Source organism: Symphalangus syndactylus, chromosome 13 (assembly GCF_028878055.3).
Source record: "Symphalangus syndactylus isolate Jambi chromosome 13, NHGRI_mSymSyn1-v2.1_pri, whole genome shotgun sequence".
In the NCBI taxonomy this organism is placed as follows: Eukaryota; Metazoa; Chordata; class Mammalia; order Primates; family Hylobatidae; genus Symphalangus; species Symphalangus syndactylus.
In genome coordinates this window covers 120,739,144-120,749,758 of record NC_072435.2, presented here as the reverse complement: position 1 = coordinate 120,749,758, position 10,615 = coordinate 120,739,144, and the positions used below count along the sequence as shown (strand labels likewise).

The 10,615-nt window shown below is 46.2% G+C and overlaps 2 non-coding genes and 1 pseudogene across 2 annotated transcripts; 2 read left to right on the top strand and 1 right to left on the bottom strand.

The window, feature by feature from the left end:
• Positions 1-3,110: 3,110 nt before the first annotated feature.
• On the bottom strand, positions 3,111-3,182 carry TRNAA-UGC (transfer RNA alanine (anticodon UGC)). Its single transcript has one exon. It is a non-coding gene; the product is annotated as a tRNA-Ala (tRNA).
• A 247-nt stretch (positions 3,183-3,429) lies between these two features.
• Positions 3,430-3,501, top strand: TRNAD-GUC (transfer RNA aspartic acid (anticodon GUC)). The gene has a single exon. It is a non-coding gene; the product is annotated as a tRNA-Asp (tRNA).
• Positions 3,502-6,331: 2,830 nt separating this feature from the next.
• On the top strand, positions 6,332-8,647 carry LOC129459479 (large ribosomal subunit protein eL22-like; annotated as a pseudogene).
• Positions 8,648-10,615: the final 1,968 nt, after the last annotated feature.

Here is a 10,615-nt window from a genome sequence, read left to right as displayed (position 1 = left end):
TCTCTCTCAAAAAACAAAGCAAAACAAACAAAAACAAAGTTGAACAAACTTCCCAGAAACTATAAAGGAAAGGGGAGACATTTTACCTTATTGAAATCTTACATTGACATGGTAAATTGTATAAACAAAGTTAGAAGATGAAAGAATATATGAAAAATACTGCAAAACATGATAAACAGCGTCATACTATTGGATGAGCTATTAAAATTTAGTGAGAAAAACACAACGGGCAAAGGCCATGAAGAAATTAGTTGCTACATCCAGGCCGGGCGCGGTGGTTCATGCATGCCTGTAATCCCAACACTTTGGGAGGCCGAGGCTGGCGGATCACGAGGTCAGACAAGATCAGGAGTTCGAGACCAGCCTGGCCAACATGGTGAAACCCCCGTCTCTACTAAAAATGCAAAAATTAGCCAGGCGTGGTGGCGAGCGCCTGTAATCCCAGCTACTCGGGAGGCTGAGGCAGGAGAATCACTTGAAACCAGAAGGCAGAGGTTGCAGTGAGCCGAGATCGTGCCACTGCACTCCAGCCTGGGCAACAAGAGCAAAACTCCATCTCAAAAAAAAAAAGGGGCCGGGCGCGGTGGCTCACGCTTGTAATCCCAGCACTTTGGGAGGCCGAGGCAGGCGGATCACGAGGTCAGGAGATAGAGACCACGGTGAAACCCCGTCTCTACTAAAAAAATACAAAAAAATTAGCCGGGCGTGGTGGTGGTGGGCGCCTGTAGTCCCAGCTACTCGGAGAGGCTGAGGCAGGAGAATGGCGTGAACCCGGGAGGCGGAGCTTGCAGTGAGCTGAGATCGTCTCAAAAAAAAAAAAACAACAACAACTGCATCTAAGGTCGAGTGCAGTGGCTCACACCTGTAATCCCAGCACTTTGGGAGGCCGAGGCAAATAAATCACCTGAGGCCAGGAGTTCGAGACCAACCTGGGCAACATGGCCAAACACCGTCTTGAATAAAAAAATACAAAAATTAGCCAGGCATGGTGGCTTGCACCGGTAATACCAGCTACTCGAGGGCCTGAGGGATGAGAATCATTTGAACCCAGGAAGTGGAGGTTGTGGAGATTTGATATTGCGCCACTGCACTCCAGCCTGGATGACAGAGTGAGATTCCCACCTGGAAAAGGAAAAAACAAAAACCTGCATCTGCATGGCTAGTAGATATCTGAAAACATGCACACCCTAGAAAGTGGACAGGAAAAAAGGAAAGAAATAATTCAGTTCTACTTCCTACCCAACAGATTGGAAAAATTAAGAATCATGGCCACAGCCAGTGCTGAGAATATAAGGAAAAGTGCACCTTCATACATTGTTATTGAATATGTAAGTTGTCACAGCCTTTAGAAAAAATCCAGCAATATTTATTGTTTTTATTTATTTTTTCTGAGACAGAGTCTTGCTCTGTTGCCCAGGCTGGAATGTAGTGGTGCGATCTCTGCTCACTGCAACCTCTGCCTCCTGGGTTCAAGTGATTCTCCTGCCTCAGCCTCCCGAGTAGCTGAGACTACAAGTGTGTGCCACCACACCCAGCTAATTTTTTATATTTTCAGTAGGGATGAACTTTCACCATGTTGGCCGGGCTGGTCTCAAACTCCTGACCTCAGGTGATCTGCCCACCTCGCCCTTCCAAAGGGCTGGGATTACAAGTGTGAGCCACCATGCCTGGCCCAAAATCTACCAATATTTAAAATAAACCAGGCATGGTGGTTTATGCGTGTAATCCCAGCACTTTGGAAGGCTGAGGTGAGAGGATCACTTGAGGCCAGATGTTCGAGACCAGCCTGGACAACACAGCGAGACCCTTGTCTCTACAAAAAAAAAAAAGAAAAATATTTGCTGGAGCTGGTGAAGTATACCTGTAGTCTCAGCTGCTGGGGAGGCTGGGAGGTCGCTTGAGCCAAGTATTTCGAGGCTGCAGTGAGCTATGATCGCACCACTGCATTCCAGCCTGGGCGACAGAGAAGTACGTTTTTAAAAGTATCCATGCTCTTTGACCCTGCATTGCTCCCTCTGGAAATCTGTCCCATCGAGGTACCGGCGCCAGAAGGCAAGGAAAACGCATGTACCAGATCACTGACTACAACACTAAAGTGAGATGAAACAAAATTACCCGAATCACTAGGAGGAATGGTAATAAAGCGTGCTACCCCTCCGTTAGGAAATACTATGCAACCACGTCCAGAATTTGTCCTGAACTCCATCATGCTCGCACCTCGTCTGCGGCACCCTGGAGGAAGTCTCCAGCAGCTTCCTGGGCGGTGGCTGCACCTCCTTCCCAATCTCCCCACATCCACCCATGCCCAGGGTGTATTCTCCGCCTGGCAGCCAGAGGGAGCCTTTTCAAACCTGAATCTGGTCGCGTTCCCCTGCGTCACGCCTTGCAGTGTCTTGGAAGATAAAAGTTCATCCTCATTCACTAAGCTCCAGGGCATGGCTTTCTTCCTGCCCCTTCAACACAGAGCGCCCTTCCTCCAGCCTCAGGGCCTTGGCAACTGCCGTTTCCTTCGCTCGACGCACTGTTTCTGCAGCGGTCTCCCCTGGCAGGTAATCTAAAGCAACCCCCACTCATGCACCCCTGAGTTTCCATCTCATCGCTATTATTGTCTTCATAAAACGTATCGCTACTTGCTTATTGTTAAGTCTCCGGGACTAGACTATAAAGTCCAAGAAGGCTGAGAAAGCTTGCCTGGCCTGTCTTATCCAGGGATACCAGGGGACGTACACTTTACCTGGCACACAGTAGGTGCTCAGTGCGTGCACAGAACCTGACATGAGGCCCTCAGGAGTTGATGGTCAGTTGCAGAACCTTTCTAAGGAATCCATGTTTTTCTATCTGCTTGATGAAACAAATAACTGGGAGAATTCGTTTCAAATGGCAGATTGCCGGCCCCGTCACCGACCTACTGAACACTAATCTCCTGTGGAGGCGCCCAGGGCGTTTGTGTTTGGAGGCAGGGAAATGTGCTGGCGCAGCCCCTTCCAACGGAGCTTTCTTTGCAGGCAGGTTGATGAGGGTTGCCTGGGTCCTCTTCCCAGTTTTTCGAAACTGTGTGACTGTAACTTGCCCGAAAAAGGGGGGGGAAAAAAAAAAAAAAAAAAAAGGCCTGGAGATGCCGGGGATTGAACCCGGGGCCTCATACATGCAAAGCATGCGCTCTACCACTGAGCTACATCCCCTCGCTCGTGTGCTAATCTTTTCTAGGGATGATGATACAGGAAGTGCCCTTTTCTCTGCTAGTTCAGATGCCTTAGCTTAGGAATGTGCAGTGCCTCCAGCCACTCAAAGGGGCCTCTGCCCGTCCTGGGAAAGCCTGGCGGCCAGGGCGCCAGGTGCCAAGCCTGGATGGCCCAGAAAGGGTAGGAATGACAGCGGGAGAACGGTACGGACATAAGAAAGAAGCTGCAGAAAACCCAGTATGGCTTGTCCTCGTTAGTATAGTGGTGAGTATCCCCGCCTGTCACGCGGGAGACCGGGGTTCGATTCCCCGACGGGGAGGTCAAATAAACCAACGTTTTGAAATACAGAGGGGCGACCTTGCTGACGGTGCTTTCCAGTGTTCCAAAATATACTGAGTAGGTATACGAGGACGTGCACGTCGCAGGTGTGCTCTGCGACACTGTGAATTAGGGCCTTTACGAGGCTTCCTTTCCCTCCAAGGAGAGCTGGGGGGAAGAAAAAAGAGGTGCTCAGCAGTGTGCACAATAGGTTCATTTTTATGTCAAAAAATTATAGATATGCACACAAATGTGTGAGTATATTAATGCCTCTGATTGGCATCACGGTAACAACAGCAGCAGGAGCAGCAGCCAGCAATATACAGTTCTTAACATGTGCGGGGCGGTATTGGTAAGCAAGCGCTTCAGTGTTCACGCATTACATCCTCAAGCATCCTACCAACGAACCGTTTCCTCCACATCAAACTGATGAAATACAGGCACAGACAGAGGCTCCGAGGCCCGCCCGAGCTCACATCAGTCACGATCAACTGTAGACTTAGGGGGCCTTTGGGGAGAAGGACGCGGGTGGTGGGTGGGAGGAGTGACTTTTTGACTTTCCATTTCTGTACCTTTCTGGGCTTTTGGAATTCTATTTTTTCTCCTTTCTTTTCTTTCCTCTCTTATTCGATTTTTATCAAAACGATACGTCTAATTTTTAAAAGTCAGATACAACTACTGTTGAAAATAAATACTTATTCCCCGATGTCGCAGAGAAGAATTAGCAATTAGACAAAAAGTTTCCTCAGCAAGGAGATTTTTACTTTCTCAGAAAGGGTGGTGCCCGTCCAATTCTGCCACGAGCATACATAAAGTAAAAAAGACATAAGAATATTTATTCCGGCCGGGCGCTGTGGCTCACGCTTGTAATCCCAGCACTTTGGGAGGCCGAGGCGGGTGGATCACGAGGTCAGGAGATCGAGACCACGGTGAAACCCCGTCTCTACTAAAAATACAAAAAATTAGCCGGGCGTGGTGGCGGGCGCCTGTAGTCTCAGCTACTCGGAGAGGCTGAGGCAGGAGAATGGCGTGAACCCGGGAGGCGGAGATTGCAGTGAGCCGAGATCGCGCCACTGCACTCCAGCCTGGGCGACAGAGCGAGACTCCGTCTCAAAAAAAAAAAAAGAATATTTATTCCTTACGCATGAGGTCCCTATTGCTGTGTTTTGACTTCATTGTCTGCAGCCAGACCTCACAATTTAAACTAAAACCCGATTAGCTAACAGTTCAAAACTTTTTAAAATAGGTAAAGGCAGTGAGGAACAAAAGAAAAAAGGATGTTCCTTACGAAAGGACTTAGAAAAGTAATAATATTCCTAAATAAGGGAGGAGTGTAGGCTGCAAGCTGGGACATGCCTGGGCACGTCCAGCACGAATATTTTGACAAAGGTACAAGGACATAGAATGTACTACGTGCCTGTGAGCATGTTTAACATAGATACCGAAGTCAGAGTGTGCTTATTCTGTTACATTTGCTACCTAAGGCTTAACAGAGAGTTATTACTATAAAATAAGAAACTTGAAGAAAGTTAGTTTTGAGAAAAGATATCAATAATATTTATGATTTAAAGGGGAAGCTTTGAAGAGGAACTTTTGCTTTCTACAATTCCTTCCCTTTTAATTTTTATAATTTTTCCTTTTTAAACTGTTTTAGCATGTTTTGGCTTAATTGTTTACTTGAGCTTTTAAGAGGAGAAGTCCCTTAGAATAAGGTGGAGGAGAGTTAAGATAGGTTTTAGTAGTTTTGGTAAGAACTGTCGTTATTAATTTTGTCATTAGCTTCCGGAGGCATGGTGTAATATAACATCCGAGAAGGAGAAGTATACGTATTACGGTAGTAAAAGAAGTGAGAATTGAGGTTATAGTTTCCTTCCGTTGACCAAACCATCGTCCTAGCCAATTTGAAATAGGGTTATTAATTCTAGAATTTCTACTTAGCGCTTTAGATAAAGCAGTGAGACCTTGTAAGCTTCTGGTTATACTTCTGTTAGGAGTCGTGTTATTTGGGATGAAGGTTGTACACAACGTTGGGTTTTAATTATAACACAAACACCACCTTTCTCAGCTAATACTACATTTAAAGCCATTTTATTTTCCTAGGCCATTTTACTAGTGGATCCTAACTGTTCTGCTATTCCTTTAATAGCATCTTTAAGTATAGTTAATAAATTGTTGTTGATAGTAATAAATATAGTTTATCCAATTTACATTCTTATTAATTGTTATTTGTGGGAGAAGGCATTTGAACCTCACAGCTATCTGATTTCTAGCTTTGAATTTATCTGATATACCTCGTGGAATGTCAGTTGTATCTATATAAACATGCGGGTCAAAGGACATAAGAGAGGCTTCTCTTGTTTTACGATGTCGTGTTTTTTTGTTTGTTTGTTTTTCTGGTTGATGAAATGCCAGGGTAAAAGAGCACAAGTACCGCTCCAATTATTTGGCAAAGTGTCCAGTAAAGGTTCTCCACAATACCACCATACACCCACTCGGGGATGAATAAGTGCTGACTGATGGGTCAGCTCTTGGAAGTGCCTGACCTCACTGCATTCTATTAAGTTTTTTTTTCTTTTTTTGAGAGGGAGTCTAGCACTGTCGCCCAGGCTGGAGTGCAGTGGCGCGATCTCAGCTCACTGCAAGCTCCGCCTCCCAGGTTCACACCATTCTCCTGGCTTGGCCTCCCTAGCAGCTGGGACTACAGGCGCCTGCCACCACGCCCGGCTAATTTTTTTGTATTTTTAGTACAGACGGGGTTTCACCCCGTTAGCCAGGATGGTCTCGATCTCATGACCTCGTTATGCGCCCGCCTCAGCCTCCCAAAGTGCTGGGATTACAGGCGTCAGCCACTGCGCCCGGCCGTTTCCTTGACTTTTAAAAGAAAAATTAGGTTGGTGTCCTGGAACATGGACAATGGCTATTTCTTCCGGTAATTGAAGATTATTAAGAACATGAACAACTAGTGTTTCACGAGCAAGTTCCTTACCTTTACTGTTAATTAGTTCTCGCTCAGCCTAAATTTTTCCAAATGTATGAGATACCCTGAGGCATATTTAGAGTCAGTATAGATAGTTCCTACCTGGTTCTGTAAATATTTTAGGGCCTAAGTGCGAATAACTTGCAAGCTTGAGCAGACCAACTATTTGGTAATCTTCCTGATTTTACTTTTTTTAAGGTCTCTTTACCAATTACAGCATATCCATTATGTTGTGTCCTTTCAATCATCTAGGAGGAGCCAGGGTGGTCTCAAACACCTGAGCTCAAGCAATGCCCCCGCCTTAGCCTCCCAAAGTGCTAGGATTACAGGTGTGAGCCACCTCGCCCAGCCTAATATCTTTATTATAGAAATAATTTTTTAAATCACTAAGAAAAATTCAAAAATATCAATAGATCACAATCAACAGGTAATGAATTTACAGAAGATGAAAATGATTCATTAATAAAACTTACAGAAAAGCTTGGCTCTTAGAAGTATTTAAATAAATGGAAGTAAAACACAAGTTACTACTTTCAACCCATGATGTTGTGAAAGTTGTCAGAATCAAAATGAAGTCATGGATGTTAAGTAAGTAAATAAATAAATAAATAAACCCTGACAAATAGAACCAGGAAAGGCCATGAAGAGAGGGTTCCCATGCTTGCAGGCCTGATAAAAGACTCTAGAAAAACCACAACCTTGCACAACAGCCTTCGCGACTTACACAAAAAAGACTACTGCAAGGACATCTGCCAAGCAGCTGCCTGTCCAGCCTCAGACTACAGTCACCTCTGTTATTGATCTTTGTAGCCAACCATAATTATGTCAGAACAATTATGTAATCCTCCTCCTTTTTTTCCTTTAAAAACATTTGTCTTCCTGCCGGGCGCAGTGGCTCACGCCTGTAATCCCAGCACTTTGGGAGGCCGAGGTGGGAGGATCACGAGGTCAGGAGTTCGAGACCAGCCTGGCCAACATGGTGAAGCCCCATCTCAACTAAACATACAAACATTAGCTGGGCGTGGTGGCGGTCGCCTGTAGTCCCAGCTACTAGGGAGGCTGAGGCAGGAGAATTGCTTGAATTAGGAGGCGGAGGTTACAGTGAGCTGAGATTGCACCACTGCACTACCAGCCTGGGTGATAGGAAGAGACTCCATCTCAAAACAAACAAACTTTTTGGCTTCTTTCTGCCTCCGCTACCACCATGGCGCCCATGAAAAAGCTTGTGGTAAAGGGGGGGCCAAAAAAAAAAGAAGCAGGTTCCAAAGTTCACTCTTGATCGCACCCACCCCATAGAAGATGGAATCATGGATGCTGCCAACTTTGAGCAGTTTTTCCAAGAAAGGATCAAAATGAACGGAAAAGCTGGGAACCTTGGTGGAGGGGTGGTGACCATCGAAAGGAGCAAGAGCAAGACCAACACGACATCTAAGCTGCCCTTTTCCAAAAGGTATTTGAAATATCTCGGCCGGGCGCGGTGGCTCATGCTTGTAATCCCAGCACTTTGGGAGGCCGAGGCGGGCGGATCACGAGGTCAGGAGATCGAGACCATGGTGAAACCCCGTCTCTACTAAAAATACAAAAAATTAGCCGGGCGTGGTGGCGGGCGCCTGTAGTCCCAGCTACTCAGAGAGGCTGAGGCAGGAGAATGGCGTGAACCCAGGAGACAGAGCTTGCAGTGAGCCTAGATTGAGCCACTGCACTCCAGCCTGGGTGAAACAGCGAGACTCTGTCTCAAAAAAAAAAAAAAAAAAAAAAGAAAGAAATATCTCACCAAAAAATATCTGAAGAAGAATAATCTACATGATTGGTTGCGCGTAGTTGCTAACAGCAAAGAGAGTTACGAATTACGTTACTTCCAAATTAACCAGGACGAAGAAGAGGAGGAAAACGAGGATTAAATTTCATTTATCGGCCAGGCGCTGTGGCTCACGCCTGTAATCCCAGCACTTTGGGAGGCCGAGGCGGGTGGATCACGAGGTCAGGAGATCGAGACCATCCTGGCTCACACGGTGAAACCCCCTCTCTACTAAAAATACAAAAAATTAACCGGGCGCGGTAGCAGGTACCTGTAGTCCCAGCTACTCGGGAGGCTGAGGCAGGAGAATGGCGTGAACCCGGGAGGCGGAGCTTGCAGTGAGCCGAGATCGCGCCACTGTACTCCAGCCTGGGCGACAGAGTGAGACTTCGTCTCAAAAAAAAAAAAAAAAAAAAAAAAATTCATTTATCTGGAATATTTTGTATGAGTTCTTGAATAAAACTTGGGAGCCAGAAGAAAACAACAACAACAAAAAACAACAAACAAACAAAAACCCTTTGTCTTTTCCTCCCTGAATGTGCACATAGTTTACTATGGCACACATATTCCCACTGCAATGCTGTATTTCCAAATAAGTATCTTTTCTTTTAGAGAGCCTCTCTCTCTTTGCTATTTAGGTTGACAATATTAATAAAATTTCTTTTGCTTTTTTTGTTTTTATAACCAAAATTCTAAAGGCAGAAAGCAGATTGTGGTTGCAAGGGGTTGGAGAAAGGAGAAAATGGGGAGTGATTGCTAATGGGTATGGGGTTTCCTTTGGGGTGATGAAAATCTTTAGAATGAGGGCTGGGCGTGGTGGCTCACGCCTGTAATCCCAGCACTTTGGGAGGCCGAAGCAGGTGGATCACAAGGTCAGAAGTTCGAGGCCAATCTGGCCAACATGGTGAAACCCGTCTCTACTAAAGATACAAAAAATTAGCCAGATATAGTGGCGTGCGCCTGTAATCCCAGCTACTCGGGAGGCTAAGGCAGGAGAATTGCTTGAACCCGGGAGGCGGAGGTTGCACTGAGCCAAAATCACGCCACCGTTGCACTCCAGCTTGGGTAACAAGTTGAGACTCCATCAAAAAAAAAAAAAAAAAAAAAGAATGTTTGGAATGAGATAGAGATGGGGGTTGCACAACAGTGCGAATGTACTAAATGCCACTGAATTGCTCACTATAAAAGAGTTGGCTTTGGCCAGGGGCAGTGGCTCACACCTGTAATCCCAGCACTTTGGGAGGCCCAGGTGGGCGGATCACCTGAGGTCAGTAGCTCGAGACCGGCCTGGCCAACATGGAGAAACCCCGTCTCTACTAAAAATAAAAATACAAAATTAGCTGGGCGTGGTTGCGCATCCCTGTAATCCCAGCTACTTGGGAGGCTGAGGCAGGAGAATCGCTTGAACCAGGAGACAGAGATTGCTGTGAGCCGAGATCGCGCCATTGCACTCCAGCCTGGACAACAAGAGCAAAACTCCATCTCAAAAAAAAAATAAATAAACAAAAAACACAAATATATAAAAATAAAATAAAATGGTTGGTTTGGGCCGGGTGCAGTGACTCACGCCTATAATTCCAACACTTGGTAAGGCTGAAGCAGGCAGATCACTTGAAGTAAGGAGTTCGAGACCAGCCTGGCCTCTACTAAAAAGCTCGTCTCTACTAAAAATTAAAAAATTGGCCAGACATGGTGGCCAGTGCCTGTAATCTCAGCTACTCGGAAGTCTGAGGCAGGAGAATCGCTTGAACCTGGGAGGCGGAGGCTGGAATGAGCTGAGACTATGCCACTGCACTCCAGTCTAGGCGACAGAGAGACTCCATCTCAAAAAAAGAAAATAAATAAAATAATTGGTTTTGGCCAGGCGCATTGGTTCATGCCTGTAATTGCTGCACTTTGGGAAGCCAAGGCGAGAGGATTGCTTGAGGCCAGGAGTTTGAGATATAAGTGAGAAGCCGATCTCTTTTTTTTTTTTTTTTTTTTTTTTGAGATGGAGTCTCGCTCTTTCACCCAGGCTGGAGTGCAGTGGCGTGATCTCGGCTCACTGCAGGCTCCGCCCCCCGGGGTTCACGCCATTCTCCTGCCTCAGCCTCCCGCATAGCTGGGACTACAGGCACCCGCCACCTCGCCCGGCTAATTTTTTGTATTTTTAGTAGAGACGGGGTTTCACCGTGTTAGCCAGGATGGTCTCGATCTCCTGACCTTGTGATCCGCCCGCCTCGGCCTCCCAAAGTGCTGGGATTACAGGCGTGAGCCACCGCGCCCAGCCTGAGAAGCCGATCTCTAAAGCTGGTTTTATGTTATGTGAGTTTCACTTCAATACAAAACAAACAAAAACAT